This window comes from Oryctolagus cuniculus, chromosome 21 (genome assembly GCF_051225735.1).
Source record: "Oryctolagus cuniculus isolate XC-2025 breed Fujian yellow rabbit chromosome 21, ASM5122573v1, whole genome shotgun sequence".
NCBI classification, from domain to species: Eukaryota; Metazoa; Chordata; class Mammalia; order Lagomorpha; family Leporidae; genus Oryctolagus; species Oryctolagus cuniculus.
In genome coordinates, this window is record NC_142887.1 from 32,097,681 (window position 1) to 32,118,952 (window position 21,272).

A 21,272-nucleotide genomic window follows, 5' to 3' on the forward strand; every position below is an offset into this window, starting at 1 on the left:
CCCCACCCTCCCCAACAGTGTGGAACATCTCAGCCTGGTGCTGTGTAGTAGTCAGACCATATCTCACTTTGGCGAAGTGAGTTTTGACCCAATGAGTATGACTGTCCTTTACAAGGAACCAGACTTGGAGTGGGTTAGCTGAGGGAACAGTCACCCGCCTGTCTGTGGCCACAGGTGCTGCTGGCTAGCACTTCCCCAGTGCTAGGTCAGGGTGGGGTTCAAGGTGAGCATTGAAGGTGTGTGCCTCCTTCGGTAGTATTCCTTCTAGGTCAGTATCTAGTTACCATCATTGTTTTCTTCTTGTTCCCCATCTCAGCAGATTTTGCTGGGTGTCACAATATCGTCCTTGCCCAGTTTGCAGGACAGCAGTGGGAAGAGCAGAGGCTGGATTGGGGTTTTGTTATTTTACATCGAGACCCTCAAAGGACAAAAGGCAGTCAGATCTCTCCTTTGTTGGGATTCCTGCCATTACAGATTTATTTTCTTTCCTTTCAGTGAGCAGAGAGTGATCACCTACAAAATATGGATTCAATTATTCCCCCTGGACAGTGTTCTTCCTGCAGAGAAAGCATCTACTGGGATAGGATCCAGTCACAGATTCCCCCAGCTGAGACATTTATTTGCTGCCAGGCCAAATTGCCTGAATCTGTGACCCAAGGGTGGACAGGCTTGTTGTCCCCATGGTACCCAGAAGCTCATGACCTTGGATTCCTGAGCTGAATTCTTCTTTTCTTCTTCTTCTTTGTTCTTTTTAAAAAATTTTTTTTTATTTATTTATTAGAGAGGCAGAGTTAGAGAGAGAGAGAGAGAGAGACAGATAGAAAGAGGTCTTCCATCTGCTGGTTCACTCTCCAAATGATCACAATGGCCGGAGCTGGACTCATCTGAGGCCAGGAGCCATGAGCTTGTTTTGGGTCTCCCATGCAGGTTCAGGGGCCCAAGAACTTGGGCCATCTTCCACTGCTTTCCCAGGCCACCAGCAGGAACTGGCTTGGAAGTGGAGCAGCCAGAACTGGAACCAGCACCCATATGGGATGCTGGTACTGCAGGCAGAGGCAGTATTACCAGTTGTTAACTGTGAAAAGGATGAAAAAGACCACGAGATAATCATTAGTAGCAGATTCAGAAATCAGCTTCCGACTCTGCTGAGGGAGGCTGGGCAGTGAGGGAACCAAGAGCTCAGGAGGAGGCTCCCCACGTGGCCGTGATTCATGTCTTTTCTGGGAGAGTGTGGCTTTACAGGGACGTGCAGTCTCAGAGCATGTGCCAGTACTGTCCAGGGAAGAGACCACTTATAACCCAAGGGCGTGGCCAGAGCTGGCCTGCAGAGTGACTGTCAGTGCTGCAGGTGTGGGTGGCTGCAGCAGGTTTGGGGGAGCAGCTCGTGGGGTGCAGACATGGCTGCCTGAGGGATGCAGCAAGTGCTGGTCTGTAGAAGTGGCAGCCAGGGGATTTGTGTTTGGTGAATAAAATCTTTCAAAAATCCTGTTGTACCTCTAGGGACCTGGAACGTGATACCTGGGGCTAAGCAGACACCCTCTTTAAAAATACCCTGTGAAGGGGAGGGCATCGTTGGTGACGGGCAGTCTGTTCTGCCACATGGGGCTTTGGGTGTCAAGGGCTTAGTGTAAATGTTTTGCTGTTACAGGGGCCACCCTCACTCCCCCACCTCCCCAACCTAGGCTGGGATATAGGGTACTGAGACTGGGAAGGCCAGGGCAGTACGCTGACAGAAGAAAGACCCTGAGACCTGGCGCCAAGGACCACGTCCCAGGAGGAAGGACTCTTGGTGAAGGAATGCTTCTGGTTACGCTGAGAGCTGGCCACTCTCAGCCAGAGGCTGGGTCTGCAGGCTGACAGGGGTCCCTTGTTACTCCAACCCCAGGAGCTGCTCCAGCCCCAGCATCGGGAGACTGTGTGAAGGACCCTTGTGGACACTGCCCGGACGTTGCATCTTTCCTGGAGATGATGGGCCCCAGGGCTGGTTAAGGAGGAGGGGAGGTGTGGAGGTGGGATTCCTGCTCCCTTCCTGCACACTAAGCCCTTTTCTCCCTGGTCTGGGATTTGCCTGGCTTTGCCACCAGGTGTCGCTGTCACTTGCACAGGAGCACAGGAAGTCAAGATTGCCTGTCAGTAGGGGAGAATGCAGGAACAGTGGCTGGGAAGAGCTCAGTCAATGCTGGGCTGCATGTGCCAGTTCCTGAGAACTGAAGGCCGAGTCATCCCTCCCAGATCTGTTTAGTGGGCATCGCGGTAGTTTTCAATCAGCCATGGGAGAGGAGGTACACTGAAAATTGGTCTATAGTGTCAATTAATTCTGCTGTTTCCATGCTGATTTTCTGTCTATTTGATCTGTCCATTGCTGAAAGTGGGATTTTGAAATCTGCCATTACTATTGTATTTGAGTCTATGTCTCCCTTTAGATTCCTTAACATCTATTTTACATAGCCAGGTGCCCTGTAATTAGATGCATATACATTGATAATAGTTACATCTTCCTGTTGAATTGATCCCTTAATCCTTACATAGTGCCCTTCTTTGTCTCTTTCAACAGTTTTTGTGTTAATGTTTATTTTGTCTAATATTAGAATGGCTATACTGGTTCTTTTTTGGTTTCTATTAGCATGGAATATCTTTTTCCATTCTTTCACTTTCAGTCTGCCTGCATCTTTGTTGGTGATATGTGTTTCTTGTAGGCAGCAACTAGATGGATTTTGCTTTTTAATCCATTCAGCCAGTCTGGGTCTTTTAACTGTAGAGCTGAGGCCATTTACATTCAAGGTGATTATTGGTAAGTAATGACTTTGCCCAACCATTTTTCCATAAACATTCCTATTTTTTATTTTGGATTTCTTTTATAATTTTACTGGGAGATTTTCTTCCTTTGCCTTCTTCTTTCATAGTGATGACTGTGTTTCTGAGTGTAGCTTCTCCAGCAGGACTGAATGGGTGGTGACAAAGTTTTTCAATTTTTGTTTGTCATGGAAACATGACATTCATAATGAGAGCTTTTTTTTTTACCTTTAGCATTGTGGGGTATAGTATTTTGGGTTGACAGTTCTTTTCTCTTAAGACTTGAATATCTCACCAGTCTCTCCTAATCTGTGGGGTTTCTGATGAGGAGTCTGCTGTGAGTCTAATTGGAGATCCTCTGAAATTAATCTGGCATTTCTCTCACGCACATTTTAGAATCTTTTCTTTATGTTTTACTGTGGGGAGTTTGATTACAATATGTTGTGGAGAAGTTCTTTTCTGGTCATGTCTATTAGGAGTTCTATATGCATCCTGTACTTGGATGTCCCTTTCTTTTGTCTATATTATGGAAATGTTTTGTTATTATTGCACCAAAAGGTCTTCTAATCCTTTCTCTCTTTCCAAGCCTTCAGGAACTCCTAGAACCCATAAGTTGGGTCATTTGATAGTATCCTGTAGATTAGCAATAGCATTTTTAATTTTCTAATTTCTTCTTGTGTTTGGTCTGTCTGTATAATTTCCTGTGCTTTTTAAAAAAAATTGACAGGTAGAGTAATAGACAGCGAGAGAGAGAGACAGAGAGAAAGGTCTTCCTTCTATTGGTTCACCCCCCAAATGGCCAGCATGGCCGGAACTGCGCCAATCCGAAGCCAGGAGCCAGGCATCTGGCAGCAGGTTCACTAAGATACTGTGTATCACTTTCTGATGGGATTTTGGTGATTTCATGTTTGAACTTTTCTTTATAGTGTGACTCTCTGCCAGTGAGGATGTGGCATTTTTATTCTCAGGTAATGGCTATATGCTGCTGCTTCTTTGTTTTTTAAAGATTTTATTTATTTATTTGACAAGTAGAGTTACAGTGAGAGAGAGAGACAGAGAGAGAGAAAGGTGTTCTGTCCATTGGTTCACTCCCCAAGCAGCCACAATGGCCAGAGCTATGCTGATCCGAAGCCAGGAGTCAGGTGCTTCCTCCTAGTCTCCCATGAGGGTGCAGGGGCCCAAGCACGTGGACCATCCTCCACTGCCTTCCCGGGCCACAGCAGAGAACTGGACTGGAAGAGGAGCAGCTGGGACTAGAACCGGCTCCCATATGGGATGCTGGCACCGCAGGTGGAGGATTAACCAAGTGAGCCACGGCACTGGCCCCTCCTTTTCTTTGTTTTCTAAGTTGGATATTCTTTCTTCTGCTTCACTGATTTTGTTGTTTAGGCATTGCACTGCATTTTTAATTTGTTTTATTGAATTCCTCCTTTCCAAGATTTCATTTTGATTTCTCTTTGGGAGAAATATTCTTTCATATCACGTACAGATTTCATTATTTCATTCATTTGCTTATGATTACTTCTAATTAATCCTATGATCAACATTTTGCTTTTCATTTTTGGCATTTATTTCTTTTTTATAAAAGATTTTATTAATTTATTTGAAAGTCAGAGAGAGAGAGAGAGAGAGACGTCTTCCATCCACTGGTTCACTCCCCAATTGGCCGCAATGGCTGGAGCTGTGCCTATCCAAAGACAGGAGCAAGGAGATTCTTCCAGGTCTTCCACGGGGGTGCAGGGGCCCACCTTCCACTGCTTTTCCAGGCCTGAGCAGAGAGCTGGGTGGGAACTGGAGCAGCTGGGACTAGAACCAGCATCCATATGAAATGCCTGCGCTTCTGGCCAGGGCATTAACCCACTGTGCCACAGCACCGGCCCCTATTTTTGGCATTTCTTAAATCTCATCATCTTCACAATATAGTATTGAAGTGTTGTATTCTTTTGGGGGTGTCATGTTGTCTTCCTTGTTCTTGTTTCTTGAATTGGTGCGCTTGTTATTTGGCATTTGTGGAGATACTCATTGGTTTCTTTCTTTCTTTCTTTTTTTTTTTTCTGTGGTGGCTTTTATCTTTGTACTATTCATCTGTACATAGGTGCAATGTCTACTTTCAGTGGCTATCTAGAAGCATGTGGTGGGAGTGGCCAGATAACTCTGTTCAGTTCTCCAGGGTGAAGGGCATGTCTAAGGTGACACATCCAGGTTTGGCACGGTAAATTTTTTTTTAACAGAAGGGAGGTTTATTCTGCTAAGCTGAGCTCCTCTCCTCAAAGGAGATCAGTGCCTGGGTATATTAGTCTGCTGTGCTCCAAGGACCACACAAAGGATCTGTGCAGTCCTCCATGCAAGCTCAGATTCTAAAAGTTAGAGTAGCCCCAGAGGTTTCATCCATGTGGGTTTTATTGCTCGGCATTTTCATTCTACTGGACAGGCAGGGGAGAGAGACAGAAAGAGACCCTCCATCCACTGGTGCACTCCCCAAGTGCCTGCACCATCCGGGGACACCAGGCTGAAGCCAGGAGCCTGGAGCTCCATTTGGGTCTCCCACGTGTGCGGCAGGGGCCTGAGCACTTGAGCTGCCGGGGTGCCCGTGAGCAGGGAGCTGCATGGGAGTGGAGCAGCCAGCACTCAAAGCAGGCACTCCCTAGGGAGCTGGCGTCCCAAACAGTAACTCAGCTGCTACTGTGCCAGACTCGCAACCAGAAACTGACATTTTAGAAAATGCTAACCCAGTAATTCATTTTAAAATAAGAACGAACCCATTGCATGTTAACATACATGACAGATATTATGAAAGAAAAACACTTTTCCCAAAAGCAACCAGTGAGGCGAGCGACTTCACGCATTTGTAAACCTCTGTTGTCAGGCTCGCGGGACTCACGCAGCCTCGGGAAGTCCCTGCACAGCGAGAGGCATCAGCACCTCCACTTGTCACAGAAACAGCTTCCCGGCCAGCTTCTCAACACTCCATCATTGTGCTTTCAGATCTTTTAAAATATTTATTTGAAAGACAGAATTACAGAAATAGAAAAAAGAAAGAGAGAGAGAGATCTCCCATCCTCTGGTTCACTCCCCAAATAGCCAAAACGGCCAGAGCTGGGCCAAGCTGAAGCCAGGAGCCAGGACTCCATCCGGGTCTCCCATGCGGGTGCAGGGGCCCAAGCGCTTACACCATCCTCTGCTGCTTTCCCAGGCCATCAGCAGGGAGCTGGATCGGAAGAGGTGCAGCCGGGACTTGAACCGGCGCCTGTGTGGGATGCCGGCGTCACGGGTGATGGCTTTCCCGGCCCGTTTCCTGCCTCAGGAGCGGTTGTTAACGCTCCACCGCTGTGCCCAGGCCTGACAGATGCTTACCTGTGCCCCTCCCCGGGCCCCACAGTTTTGCTCTCCCCAGGGAGGTGTGCTTGCCTGGCACACTGAACCACGTCTGAGTCCAGCCAGGGAGCGGCCGGAGCGGCCTCTGTGCGGTGGAAGGGAGGGTCCAGGGTACCCCTCCTCCACACCCAGAGGTTCCCCAGCTCTGCCACCTGCCGCCGGGAGCCTCCCACTGTGACTCATGGCTTTAGTCAGCGGTGTGACCCCGGTTCGTGCTGTAGCCCCCCCGGGGGGGAGTTGAAGCCCAGCCGTAAAAGCTTCCAGGAGGGGCCGGAGCTGTGGCCCTGCGGGTTAGGCCAAGGCCTGCGGCGCGGCACCCTCGCTTCCTTTCCTTTTCCGGTCTTTCACGAAGTCGGCTCCCCTGCGCCCTCCTCCTGCAGTCCTGCCGGGGGCGCCCCGCGTCCAGCGCTAGCCGCGGTTAATCCTCCGGTTCTCGTTCCTTGCTCTGCCTGGAGCTTAGTCTCCTCCGAGGTCAGGAGGCCATCATGCGTCTCTGCTCCCTCGCGGTGTGAGCGTGCACGCTGCAGGCCTGAGCCTCCCCGCACAGCCCTGCCGCATCCTGTCTCCCGCGCTGCATTTCTGCGTTCACTCCGCGGGTTTCCCTGGGCCCGTGAGCGACGCAGCCTCGTGAACGCGCGTCTCCCGGGAGACACACGCAGGAAAGCGCCTACCCCGCGCTCTCAGCTCACGGGGCTCCCTCCCGCAGGGCCCCGTGCAGGGCGCGGGGAGGTGGGCTCTGAGAGCACTGGGGCGCCGGCACCATTTCTCCTTTTGCACCGTTTTCATCCATTAAGGACAGGTCCCGTGCCGCGCGCCGCCCCCGCCTCCGCCCGCCCTGCCGTCTGGAACCCCGTGCTCCCGCGCAGCCGCGCTGTGCCTGCGCCGAGGGGCTTTCCACGTCGGAGTCCTGCTGGGCTCAGCTTCCTGCGGCGAAGGGGCTGCGCCCAGCACGCGTCAAGCATCACACATCACTCATCACATCCGTCACGCCCGTCTGTCCTTTGGGGTGGGCAGAACACCAGCGGGAGCCGGTGGGTGCTTTGGGGCAGCCTGGACCCAGGCCCCCGGCTGGGTCGGGCACCGCTGTCCACTCTCCCAACGCCCGGTCTTGGGAAACCCCGCAGGGTAGGGGGCACTCCCCCAGCCCGGCCCCTCACTTATGGCCCCGGTGCCTCAGGCGCACATCTACTCCCTGGCGGCCACGCTGAAGGCGGCCCTGGAGTACGCGGTGGAGCCGGAGCCGGAGCCCAGGCTGAGCACGGAGCTGGAGACGCTGCTGAGCCAGATGCAGGCGGAGGAGCCCGCAGACAGACCCCGCCTGGAGGTGAGCGCTCCGGAGCCCAGGCCGCACGCCTCGCTGGGAGCTGTTGGGATGCAGTGTGGACAGGCAGCGCGAGGCGGGCGGCGGGCAGAGCCCTCTGCAGCCTCCTGAGAGCGCTCCAGTCCACAGAGCGTCATCGCGCTGTGCCGGGAGAAGACGCGGCCCACGTCCTCTTGCCACGTGTGCGGAGCCTCTCCGCCGTCGGCAGCCGCGTGCTCTCCATCGAGTCCTTTGGCGCCTTTCAGGGTAAGAGAGCGCCCCCCCCCACGCACACACATCTGCCCACGCACGTACATGCAACCACACGCCCACACAGCCACCTACACACAATCCCAGGCACACTCATACTTACTAAACCCCCACGCCCCCTGGACTCACACACATGGGTATTCAAACAGATCACATAGGAAGGGTACTTCAAAAAGTTCACGGAAAACAGCATTGAAGATGATGTCATTTTGGTGCAAAAACCGGTTTTTGAAATCCGTACATACCAGGTCTTCAAGAAGCTCATGAAAACGCATTTTTGCAAAAACCTAGCAGAGACTTCAAAGCATGCCAGGCCGGCACTGGGCACCTTGGGGACAGGTGCAGGTGCAGGCGCAGGCACAGCGCCACTCAGTTAGCTCATCCCCTCTGCCAGCGCCACTGCATGCCGGCAGGTGCATTCCCTTCTGCACGCTCAAAGCTGTGGGGTTTCCACAGCTCACGGGGACTCCGCCTGTCTGAGCTCAGAGCCAGCAAGGGCCAGTAGGGTCCCGTCTCAGGGACAGCGCTCACTTGGGAGAAGGTTTCACCTGGTTCTCGTTCTCCCTCAGGAACCACTTGAGACTTTGACCAGCCCTCGGATGAGAAACCGGGTGTCCACGGGACGTGTGTGGTGTTGTGCGGAGCGGGCGGGGGAGCCCTGGTGGAGGCTGGGGTGGGTGCCATGCTGGCGGCTCCATGTCGCTGTCTCTGCTGTGAACGCCTCTAGCTTTGTGTCCAGATTTGAGTGACAGCACCTGGAGGGCGATGCCTGCACCGAGAAGTGTGGGGCCCAGAAGGCCCCCAGGGGACCTTGGCACTGACCTAGAGGGCCTGCCCCAGCCCCCATCTCTGGGGAGCCCAACCTGTGCCACAGACCCCTGTCCCCCAAGCCACTGCTGTCAGCCCCTATGAAGAACGAGGACAGCCACTGCCAGGAGGGGCTGGCCAGCCTTGTCCTGGACCCCCTGAGCCCCCTGGGTGAGCTGGACAGAGACCTCCTCAAGAGGAGCCACCTGCGGCGCATGCACACGTCCCCCAGGCTCCTTCCCGAGGGCCCCGAGGCTGCTACCTCCAGCCCTGGAGCCCAGCTGCCCCTGCCTGCGAGCTCCCCTGCAGGCCCCAGGAAGACCATGCTGGGCGGGAGGAGCGGCCTCTCCAGGGTCAAGGAGCTGGAGCAGGAGCTGCAGCCCCAGCACACGGGGGCACCAGGCCCAGGCTGCAGTGGAGACGGGGCCCCAAGTCCTCACGCTCCAGCCAGGGGCCTGCCGAGCAGAGGTCCCTGCCCTGTCCCAAGGCCACTCAAGGTGCAGGAGGTGAAACTGAGACGCCCATGGGTGATGAGGAGACTCCCGGAGTGGCATCCATGGAGCAGGTGGGTGACAGGCTCCCAGCGGCTGGGGTGAGGAGCTGGCCACAGCCATGGCACTGCCGGCAGCACCGCCTCCCAGCCTCTCCAGGGTCTTCCTGTCTGCCCCGGCCTGGCCTGCCCCTGCCCCTGCATCTGGCTTAGGACACAGGCGAGCCAGGCCTGCGGTGCCCCCGCTCGGCTCCTGAACTGTGTGCCCTGAATGCCCCAGGGCGGGGGCCACACACACAGCCACTGCTGGTTGACCCACAGGATGAGGGGCGAGGGATTCTGGGGATTTTATTTCTATTCAAGTCCTGGCGAGCACTGGAGAGCAACTAAATGGACGGTGTGGTCACTTCAAGCAAGGTCTGTCCCAGGGCCAGATGAGCAGACTGAGGTGGCCAGGGCTGTCCTTTCCCCTAGGACAATGCCCAGCCACGGTTCTGGCATCGAGACTCCTGACCTCAGCCCCCACACAGGACACAGCCCCCCAGGCATCTGGGCTGCCCCAGCACACACTCCAGCCCCTCTGATACACAAGGGGCCTTGGAAAGGGGTCTCCGGGAGGACACTGGCCTCTGGAGCCTTCTGTGTGTCTGAGCCCATGTGGAGGACCTGCCCTCCAGGGAGACACACAGAGCGAGTGTGGGCCTTGTGCTCTGACCGCCTGCTCAGTGGCCCGCACAGCGTCTGTCACCACCTCCTGCCAGAAATTCCTCATCCTCCCAGACTGCCCCCTGGACACGGCTCCCTGACCCTGGCTCCCACACGCTTCCTGCCCTTTGCACCCAGGTGACCACTCAGGTCACTGAGCCCAGGTCCCCAAAGGCGTCCTCATTTAGGGGACAAGTGCATGGTGTGCCGCCCTGGGGCTGCTGTGCCCGCAGCCGTGCCGGCTCCTGGGGGCCCTGCCACGTCTGACTTCACAGTGGCCAGGCCCCCAGCCTCACCCACGCTCACTCCGACATCATTGCTTCCCCAGCCTCGCCTCGCAGGAGCGGGGTGTCACCTGCCACGCCCCCGGGAAGTCCCCTTCTCTGCTCCCACAGAACCTGTCCCTGCAGGACCTCCTGTGCAAGCTGGGCCGGCCCTTCAGGGAGTACAAGCTGTGGGCCCTGTGCCTGGCCTGCCTCCGCACCCTGCAGGTGCCCACGGAGCCCCCAGGTGACCCAGAGAGCCTGGGGGTGGGGCAGTGTCCACATCGTGGCCCTGGGGGAGGGGCAGCATGGGACACCAGGCACCGAGGATCCACCTGTGCATGCTGTGGACCCCGAAGCCCGCTGGCCCCTGACCACACCCCTGGGTGCACGTCCTGAAGCTTACCTGTGCCCGGACTCCGTGCTGGTGGCTGAGGACGGGACGGTGCTCCTCAGGCCGGCCCCTGAAAATGGTGCATCAGCAGGGGCACCCCAGGACCGTGGTCCAGGGCCACTGGCCAGGCCGAGGGGAATACAGCGGGGCCTGCTCTTCCTGGGCCCCACAACTCCTTCTTCCTGGCTCCTGAGGCGGCCGGGAAAAGCCGGTGAGCAAGAATGTAACTGGGCCATCTCTCCCCAGGCCCAAGATCCCCCACTGCCCGGCGGACCCCGTGTCCGCCCTGGGGTGGTGCAGACCTGAGACAGCTAAATCCGAGACACTCAGAACCCTTGGCTCCCACACAGGCGGAGGACATAGCAAGGGCAGGGCGGTGACCGGCGTGGGGAGCCTGGTGGGGAGCCAAGGAAAGGCCGCCACGCCGGGGCTCTCTCTGTCCAGGCACAGGAGCACGACCGAGGCTTCAGCCTTTCACGGCCCTGGACAGCAAGCCCCGCAGGGCGCATAGAAGGGCTGCCAGGAGCTGAGGCTGGGGATGGGGCCTCCCCGCTATCACAGCCCCCCAGTGTCAGGGGGTTGGCCGGGGGACGAGACCACAGGGAACGCCGGCACGGACAGCACAGAGGCCAGGAACACCCAAGAGGGGCGCCCGGCTTCTGGAGCAGCCGTGAGATGCGGGACTGGAGAGTGTGGAGCTGGCGGGCGCCGGGTCGCAGCGGCGCCCTCTTCAGGCAGCCAGGCCTTCCTGCCGCGCTCCCGTCAGTGCCGCATCACTGCGCAGGCGCAAAGCACTGTCCTCCACAGCTCATGGCAGGGGCTCCAGAGGTGGCAGACCGGCCCAGACGGAGGCCAATGGCTACGCATGCGCAAGCACAGAGTTACTGATTGGTTGCTGCTCTTCCCGTCTTATCCAATAGAAAAGAGTCCCTCCGGAGCCCATATTTGAATACAGAGGCTATGAGTATGCTGTGCAGTTGGCGTCGGCCATTTTTTTTTTTTTATGTTTCGTTGGATTTGTTGTGGTCCGTTGGCGTGCGCTGCGGACTGCAGCACATGCGGAGGCCAGGCTTGAAGCCAGGCACGTGGAGCTGCCGCGGAGAGGGCCGCCTGGAGAGAGCGCGGGTCTGCGGGTGCGTGAGGAGAACTCTCCCGTGGACGGCTGCCCCAGCTCCCCGGCGTCGCGGGCCTGCTGAGCGCCGCGTCAGCGTCTGTGGCGCGTCCGTGGGGCCTGGCCGGGCCCGGGCGCTCTCCTCAGGGAGGGTGGGAGCCGCGGAGAGGCGTGGAGGGCGCGGGGCGTGCGTGCCGGGCGGACGGACGCGGGCTGTGGGCGTCGCCGCGCCGCTGGGCGCCCTGTGGCAGGCGCTGCTCGCGCCATGAAGCTCCTGGGGGCGAACTGGAATGAGGGTTTCTCCTGTCAGCGGCCGGGGGAGCTGCCGTCTGAGAACTGGGACCCGAGCTGCGCGTTGGTTTTCTTGATGGATTCATTTTATATTTTATGGAGTACGTGTTTGTGGGCTGTGTTGTCGCTTTCCCACCAGCTTCTGCTTGTGGGGTCTGGGATGTTGTCCGTGGAGCGTTGGTTGTGCTGTCGGTTCAGTTTGGGGTCGTCTTCAGGGAGAACAGTGTTTGTGACTGAGGGGTATCTTGGTTCTCTTGGGTTATGTCACTGTAACGCTACGGAAATCTGGAACTTGGGGCCGAGTGTGGGCATTTGGGAGTCATTGATTTTAGGAGTGTTTATGGAGTAAATTATGTGAATGGTGGACTATGATGGGGTAGAAATTTCTTTTAATTTTAAAAATTCAGAAGATTGATTTTTGAGGTCTTGGGGAAGAGTCTGTTTTGTGGGCGATTATGTCGTTATGGAGGGCTGTGGGTGCTGGTCATTGTTGCTGCCTTTCTTGTGACTGACATTTTCTGGGGGATTAGATGGCTGGTGATGTGGTTAATCAACGTGAAATGAGGGAATGAAGAAATGCAGTGTAACTAAGACTCTCTATTTGACATTGTAGTTCAGGCTGTTATTTGGGAGGGGAAATATTTTGGGGCTCATTTTTTCCCGTCAGATTCTGTACAATATTAGCGATGATTGAATTTGGCTTGCAAGAAATGTGATTGGCAGGCCGGCGCCGTGGCTCACTAGGCTAATCCACCACCCGTGGCGTCGGCACCCCGGGTTCTAGTCCCAGTCGGGGCACCGGATTCTGTCCCGGTTGCTCCTCTTCCAGTCCAGCTCTCTGCTGTGGCCCGGGAGTGCAGTGGAGGATGGCCCAAGTGCTTGGGCCCTGCACCCGCATGAGAGACCAGGAGAGGCACCTGGCTCCTGGCTTCCAATCAGTGCAGTGTGCTGGCCGCAGCGCACCAGCCGCAGAACCAACGGTAAAGGAAGACCTTTCTCTCTCTGTCTCTCTCTCTCACTGTCCACTCTGCCTGTCAAAAAAAAAAAAAAAAAGAAATGTGATTGGCAATGCATGATTATTGGGAAAAACTAGATGATTAGAGAATTTGAAGGCGAGGAAAATCTGGTTTTAGGATTGTATATTAGTTGATGGAGTTGTATTTCTGTAGTCCTAAAATGGTTATGATGGAAGCTGATAATTTTGTGTGAAGCATCATTTGGTAAATGGTTACAGGGAGAGACATTGTTGGACACGAGTGAGCCAGCAGAAACCCCACCAGCAGGCTGGCATTTGATTGACTTAATTAGGAATGGGTCAGTTTCCACATTAGAGCTGAGAATCAGGGCTGTCCTCAGAATGCAAAGACGTTAATGTGAGCACCGCGGGCAGCTTTTGGGGAGGTGACAGTGTCATTACGAGGGGATGGGATGTGTTTGTGGATTGAAAGTCTCAGTCTTTAGAGTAGAAGCCTTTCAGGAAAGGGATGCCTGTCAGTTCAAGGCCACCAGGAATAAGTAAGGGCTAACATCGACTGTGTTTCAATCTGTTGTGGAGGCAATGGGTTGCAGATCTGGAGCACATACATAATACAGCTTTGAGGAATGGGTGTATACTAGTGTGTAGACATGATAGATGTGTGGGGTCAGTGCTATTGCATAGCCAGTAAAGCTATGGCCTGTGATGCTGGCATCTCTGCAGGCACTGGTTTGTGTCCTGGCTGCTCCACCTCTGCTTTAGCACCCTGCTAATGGCCTGGAGAAAGCAGCCAAAAATGGCCAAAATATTTGGACTCCTGCTGCCCACCTGGAAGATCTAGATTTATCTCCAGTTTCCTGGCTTCATCCTGGCTCAGCCCCAGCCATTGCAGCCATCTGGGAAGTGAACTAACAGATGGCAGATTGATCTATTTATCTCTATCTCTATTTCTCCCTAACTCCGACTTTCAAATAGAAAAATATTTTTAAAAGAAGAGATCAATGTAACTGCTTAATGCCAATGGTAACCATTTTTAAACCCAAATGTTCCGATTTTTCAAATGCAGAATAATATACAATTAATTGGAACCACCTCAAATATGCAGCTACCAGGCATTCTTGCAGCGTAGTTAGAAATAGAAGCTGTGGAATCATGCTGACCTCGCTTAGAATCCTGACTCTGACTTCCCAGCTGCAGGTCCTCAGCTTGGGCAAGGCAGTTAACCACAGTGAATTCTTTTTTTTTTTTTTTTTGACAGGCAGAGTGAACAGTGAGAGAGAGAGACAGAGAGAAAGGTCTTCCTTTTGCCGTTGGTTCACCCTCCAATGGCCGCCGCGGCCAGCGTGCTGCGGCCGGCGCATCGCTCTGATCCAAAGCCAGGAGCATGGTGCTTCTCCTGGTCTCCCATATGGGTGCAGGGCCCAAGGACTTGGGCCATCCTCCATTGCACTCCAGGGCCATAGTAGAGGGCTGGCCTAGAAGAGGGGCAACCGGGACAGAATTCGGCACCCTAACCGGGACCAGAACCCAGTGTGCCAGTGCTGCAAGGCGGAGGGTTAACCTGTTGAGCCGTGGCGCGGGCCACCACAGTGAATTCTAGGACTGTTGCAATAAGGAGAATATGAAATTCAATTTAGGCTGTTTTGGGGTAAATAGATGTTAAAACTTATGTGGCTTCACCAAGAAAATGGAATTGCAAGCAGCCTGCTGTGATACTGGCTCTTCATGGGGCCAGGGCTGTGTAAATGTCTTCATTCATCAAAATATTAGATTGTACCCCGTAAATATGGATAGTTAGTATGTCAATAAATAAAAAACTAAGTTGACAGCTTTGATAATTACTGATATAGGAATGAAAGGGGAATGGTTGCCTTGAGGGCGGAGATGGGCTGTAGATAGTTAGTTGTCGTTGTTTTTTGACAGGCAGAGTTAGAGAGAGAGAGAGAGAGAGAGAGAGGGAGGGAGAGAGAGAGAAAGGTTTTCCTTTTTCCATTGGTTCACCCCCGAAGTGGCCACTACGGCTGGCATGCTGCGACTGGCATGCTGCGCTGATCTAAGGCTAGGAACCAGGTGCTTCCTCCTGGTCTCCCATGCGGATGCAGGGTCCAAGCACTTGGGCCAGCCTCCACTGCACTCCTGGGCCACAGCTGAGAGCTGGACTGGAAGAGGAGCAACGGGGACAGAATCCAGCGCCCCAACCGGGACTAGAACCCGGGGTGCCGGCGCCACAGGTGGCGGATTAGCCTAGTGTGCCACGGCACCGGAAATAGTTTTGTTTTAGGACAGAAGCCAGTAACCACTGCTTTAACTCTTGGTGGGATAGCAATTTCTAACTTTATTAATAACTGGGTTGTGAGTATAAGTGAACGAGTAACAGTCCTAGTAGGTTTGTTTAAGCAATGAATATTATGATCTAGCTATTGGATTCATTCTCTAAAGTTGGGCATTGTTATTTAAGAATGAGTTGCACTAGTCATTGTTGAATGGAGACTGATAGATTCTTCTATAGGAGTCTGGAGGTGGGCAATAAAACATTGCAGAGCAAGATAATGAGAATTAGAAGAGCTATTCCTATTGATGGGGGTAATGACAAAGGAAAATGAACTTTTGTTCTCACAGAGTTTCATTTGGGGATGACTGAATATCATTTGGTGTGAGTTCAAGGGGCTAGGTGTCGAATTTCTCCTCCTCCTTCATCTTGCCTCTTCCTCTTTCTCCTCCTCCTCCTCCTCTTCTTCTAGATTTATTTATTTTATGGGAAGAATTAGAGACATGTGTGTGTGTGTGTGTGAGAGAGAGAGAGAGAGAGAGAGAGAGAGAGAGAGAAATCTTCCTTCTGCATGTTTACTCCCTAGATGGTCCCAATGGCAGGACTGGAGTCAGGAACTTTTCTGGGTTCCCACACGGGTGCAGGGGCCCAAGGGCCTTGGCTGTCCTTTGCTGCTTTTCCAGGCCATTAGCAGGGAGCTGGTTTGGAAATGGAGCAGTTGGGATTTAAACCAGTGTCCATATGGGATATCAGTGTTTCAGGTGGCATCTTTAGCCACTATGCCACAGGACAGGCTCCATGCAGCAACTTCTTCAGATCCTTAATTTGTGGCATGGTCTGCTACAATGGAAAATCCTTGGAGCTGGTTCTGCATCCAAGCAGCTATTGAGAACAGAGACAGCTGGCCCAGGGCTGTGGTTCTGCCATGGCTGCACCAAGAGTCTCAGCGACAGTGGTGCTGGAGAACCTGGATCTCACTCACCCCACCGTGGTGCTGCCTTTTCTGAAAAAGCGTTTTTTACTTCTCTGGTTCCCCTTATGTTCATAGCTGCTACTCTTCCTTCAAAATACAGTGTGATTTTCTCTTTTCCTCGACTTTTGCTATGAATGCTTGGATTTTTTTCTTTGGTACATATTTTGTTTATGTTATACATGTTTCATCTATTTCCTTTATACCATTATAGGAACATAGTGGCACTTCCAGCACCCTCCCTCCTACCCATGCTCCAGCACATTGTTTTTGTTGTGACCTGGGATGGAAATGCACCTGGTTGGTGGAAGGTTGGGTTGCTACTCAGCATCCTTATTTTTTTTAACTTTTTATTTATTTGAGAGATAGAATTACAGACAGTGAGAGGGAGAGACAGAGAGAAAGGTCTTCCTTCCATTGGTTCACTCCCCAGAAGGCTGCATTGGCTGGAGCTGCAGCAATCCAAAGCCAGGAGCCAGGAGCTTCTTCCAGGTGTCCCACAGGGGTTCAGGAACCCAAGGATTTGAACATCATCAACTGATTACCCAGGTCACAGCAGAGAGCCAGATTGGAAGAGGAGCAGCCAGGACTAGAACCAGTGCCCAGATGGGATGCCGGTGCCACAGGCAGATTAACCTGTGCTGGGGCTGGTGCCATGGTTCACATGGTTAACCTCTGCTTGCGGTGCCGGCATCCCATATGGGTGCTGGGTTCTAGTCCCGCTTGCTCCTCTTCCAGTCCAGCTCTCTGCTGTGGCCCAGGAAGGCAGTGGAGGATGGCCCAAGTGCTTGGGCCCCTGCATATGCATAGGAGACCAGGGGGAAGCACCTGGCTCCTGACTTCAGATCAGTGCAGCTCTGGCCGTGGCAGCCATTTGGGGGGTGGACCAGTGGAAGGAAGACCTCTCTCTCTCTCTTTTTCTCTCTCTCTCTCTCATTGTCTAACTCTGTAAAATTAAAAAAAAAAACTACTCTACCATGGTCCCGGCCCCTGGAATCTCCTCAGAAGTTGTGGGGTTGAAATCAATCTCTGAGCTGAGGATTTTCTACCAGATTTTTTTCTCAACAACACATCTTGAAGTGTTTGGATTTGGTCTACAAAGAGTGTGCTAGTTCTTTTAAAAAAACTTGTATTTATTTTTTGAGATAACATATAATTTACATTATAGCCAAAGGCTTATTGGTGCCCCTAAATAAAGAGTTCCAGAAATAAAAAGTGAGAAGACCATAGTCCAGTAGGAAAGGAGGCACGGGCTACACAGAATAACCAACAGAAAAGATGTTCATGTTGACTCACATAAAGTAAATTTTAAAGTAGTCCCCAAATCATTAAAACTCTAGTAGAATATAATTCCTATCAATTTTCTTGGATAAATATTTAACACAAAATGAGACAAAACACTCTATTTCCAGTAAAACTATATATTCAGGCATTTTTCTCTTTAAATATTGGCTGCCACCCTATAAGAGAGGACATGCACCATTTGTCTTTCTGTGTTTGGATTATTTCACTCAATAGCATGTCCTCCAGTTCCAGCCATTTTTCCTGCAAATGGTAGAATTTCATTCTTTTTATGACTGAATAATCCTCCTATGTGTGTGTGTGTGTGTGTGTGTGTGTGTGTGAGAGAGAGAGAGAGAGAGAGACAGAGAGAGAGAGAGAGACCTTAGCAGGTTTTCAGCTGTCAACTTCAGTGGGTTTAAGAAGTGACCCTGCCGCTCCTCAGTTGAGTGTGTGTGCTCCATTCTGCACACCTGCAGATGGAACCAAGGGCTGGAATGGTGATTGCTTTATGAGGAAAGGTGGCTGTGAAGCTGCTGGGTCATCCCAGGGCTGCACCTGGTTGCATGCTCCCCAGCAATCTGCTCAAGGCCCATCTACCCTTGGTCTGACCACAGGTGTAGAGTTCAGCATTTCTTTCCCACATGTGGGCACCCTTTTCTCTGTGGGATTTATGTGGATTCCCCTGTTGGGAGTGAGGGGCTGTCTTGTTAGGCACATGAGGCCATTTGTATTTCCTTTTGGTAACCTGTGTGCTTCTGTTCAACCTGCATTTCTTTTGAGACATTGATGTTTTTCCCATTGAATTATGTATGCTTTCATTTTTAAAGATTGCATTTATTTATCTGAGAGGCACAGTAATATTAAGGGGTGGTGGTGGTGGGGAGTGATCCTGAGATACTCCATCTACTGTACATGCTCCATCTATTGATTCCCTTCCCAAGTGGTCACACTGGTGAGAGCTGGGCCGATCTGAAGCCGTGAGCCAGGATGTTAGGACCTCTCCTTCCTTCCTCTTTCAAATGGGGATGGGATGGGAATAGCAATGGGAGCAGCAGAGCTCAGGCAGCAGCTGTTTGTATTGCAGAGACTGTTAGTAGCCCCAGTTGATGTGTGGGACACTGAGGCCCAGAGCCACCAAGTACCTATCTCATGGTGGGGGTCTGGAATCCAAACTCTTAGCTGTCAGCTGAACTTGTAACTGCACCCTCCTGTCAGTGAGGTGGGAGGGAGGAGGAACTGAAGTTGGTATTGCTGGCAAAGCCTCGACACAAAGGAGCTGCTCAGGAATGACAGCTGTGTCCAGTTAGTAGCATGGAGCTTAATCCAGATCTCCCACATGGGTGTCAGGCACCTAACTACCTGACCATCCCTTGCACTCTCCTACGACCCACACTAATTTCTTCTTTTTTTTGTATTAAGTTTATTGATTTATTTGAAAGAGTTGCAGGGTCGGGGAGAGAGAGGGAGAGAGACAGAGAGTTCTTCCATTAGCTGGTTCATTCCAGAGATGGCTGTGATGGGCAGGCTGAAGCCAGGCACCAGGAGCATCATTCAGTTCTCCCATGTGGGTGGCAGGGCCAAACATTTGGGTCCTGTTCCTCTAATTTTTGCAGGTCATCAGCAGGGAGCTGGATTGGAAGTAGAGCAGCTGAGCAATGAACTGACCACCATATGGATGCCAGCATTGCAGGCAACAGCCTTATACACTAAGCCACAGGGCTGGCCTCCACATGAACTTCTATTTCTCTCATATTGTTCAGCCAGAGCCACATGGACCAACTTATTTAAAAAAATGAAACCTATGATTTTTAGTTTCTGCCTACATTGATAGAATATTATACAATAAAATCATCTTGTTAATTTGTGTGGCAACAAATTTGCTGTGTTTCCAGTGCACTTTGTTATTGGCAAAGCTGATGATCAAAAAATAGTAAGAATCACTAGAAGCACATTTAGCCTAGTGATTAAGATGCTCATTAAGAGACCCACACATCGGAGCTGGTGCTGTGGCGCAGCAGGTTAAAGCCCTGGCCTGATGCGCCGGCATCCCGTATGGGTACCGATTCTAGTCCAGGCTGCTCCTCTTTCGATCCAGTTCTCTGCTATGGCCTGGGATAGCAGTAGAAGATGTCCCAAGTTCTTGGGCCCCTGCACCCACATAGGAGACCCAGAAGAAGCTCCTGGCCCCTGGCTTTGGATCGGCACAGTTCCGGTCATTGCAGCCATCTGGGGAGTGAACCAGTGGATGGAAGACCTCTCTCTCTGTCTCTCTCTCTCTGTGTCTCTGTCTTTCAAATAAATACAATAAATATTTACAAAAAAAACCCACATCATTGGACCTAGGTTCAGTTGCTCCTGTCTTTAGCTCCTGATTCCAGCTTCCTGCTAATGCAGACTCTAGAAGGCATCAGTGATGGCCTGAGTAAGTCAATTCCTGCCAGCCACAGCCACATGGGAATCCTTGGTTGCATTTCCAGCTCCCAGCTTCAGTTCCTACCTGGTTTATCCCATTTGGTTGCAAGAATTTTGGGAATAAACCAAAAAATGGGAGTACCATCTGTGTCTCAGCCTCTCCAAAAATTTAAAGACTCAGAAGATGTGTTCATTATTGAAAGGCAGAGTGACAGAGAGGGAGACACAGAGAGATCTTCCATCCACTGGTTCACTTCCTAGAATGCCACAGCAGCCATGTGTGGAACTCCATCATGATTTCCCACATGCGGAACAGGGACCCAAGTACTTGGGGTGCCTTTGGCCTTAGCAGGCACATTAGGAAGAAGGCAGATATGCAGTGGAGGAGCCAGGACTCAAATCATTACTCCAGCATGAAATGCCAGCGTCATTGTTGACAGCCTAAACCATAGTGCCATGATGCTGTCACCACAAAATAAATAACGTTAAAAATCTTTTAAATGCATAATGAGAACACTGGAGTTGCCCCAGTGGTGGGGGAAGACAGGGAGCCCGCCAGCCAAGGACATGTTACAGGCTGGCACATGGACATGTTACAGGCTGAACCTACTAGGTCCCTGCTGTCTGGCAGGGGGCACTGTGGAGTAAAGCATGCTCAAATGATTGAGTACAGTGAGGCTTTGGTGGTACTAGGCAAGACTGACATTTATTGCACCTGGCAAGCAGCAGAATTTGGCCCAAATGCTTGCCCCATTTCCAATGTGTGGGAGACCCAGCTGGAATTCCTAACTCAAGGCTTTGGCCTGGCCCAACCATGATCATTGAAATCATTTGGTGAATGAACCAGTAGATGGAAAATCTCTCTCTCTGTTTCTAGCCCTCTCTATCTGTAATCTGTCTTTCAGAGAAATAAGTCTTTTTTTTATAAAAGGCCCCTCCTTGCAATGCCATTGCACTGGGGGCTAAGTTTCCAGCACAGGTATTTTGGGAGGACATTTGAGCCACAGCATTCTTTCAAGGAAGCAGCCAGCGGTGCAGACAGGTGAGGGCTTTGCAACCTTCCTGCAAGACATCTCTAGTGGGTGGGCCAGAGAGTGGGGCCAGGAGGAAAGACTCTGTTCTGTCCCACAAGGACCACAGGCAGGGCGTGGCAGCTGAGAGGCCCCCATCCTGTAATTGGTTAAGGAGAAGCAGCCACTCTTTTCAGCCAGGAGAGAATCCTGGGCTCCCATCCCTTCAGTTCAGCCACAGGCTTCCTGCTCAGGTGTCAGTCCTTGTGAACACCAGTGTGTTGGGCTCCACAGCCCCCTGGCCCACATGATGGAAACTTTCCAATAGGATTAGACCTTCCCTGGTAGCTGTCACACAGGCCAGTGCTTTCTGACACAGGATCTGCAGAGCAGACACATGAGCACAAGAGACAAGGAGGCTTTTGTATTGAACACTGCCATCTAATGTCAATGTTCAGCCAGCAGGAGGCCACAAGACGAGGGGTTCTCCTGAGTAAGAGGTGTGCCACAGGTTGGAGGGCGGAGGAGAGGATCAGACAGATGGGAGGGTCT

The 21,272-nt window shown here is 52.3% G+C and overlaps 1 long non-coding RNA gene across 2 annotated transcripts in view; it reads left to right on the forward strand.

The window, feature by feature from the left end:
* The first annotated feature begins 11,227 nt into the window (after window positions 1-11,227).
* LOC149119904 (uncharacterized) overlaps window positions 11,228-21,272 on the forward strand; it is a 76,960-nt gene continuing 66,915 nt past the window's right edge. Inside the window, exon 1 of one of the 2 annotated variants that reach the window (XR_016227521.1) lies at window positions 11,228-11,530. This is a non-coding gene — a long non-coding RNA (uncharacterized LOC149119904). The remainder of the gene's footprint in view (window positions 11,531-21,272) is intronic. The other variant, XR_016227520.1, reaches the window with a different exon arrangement.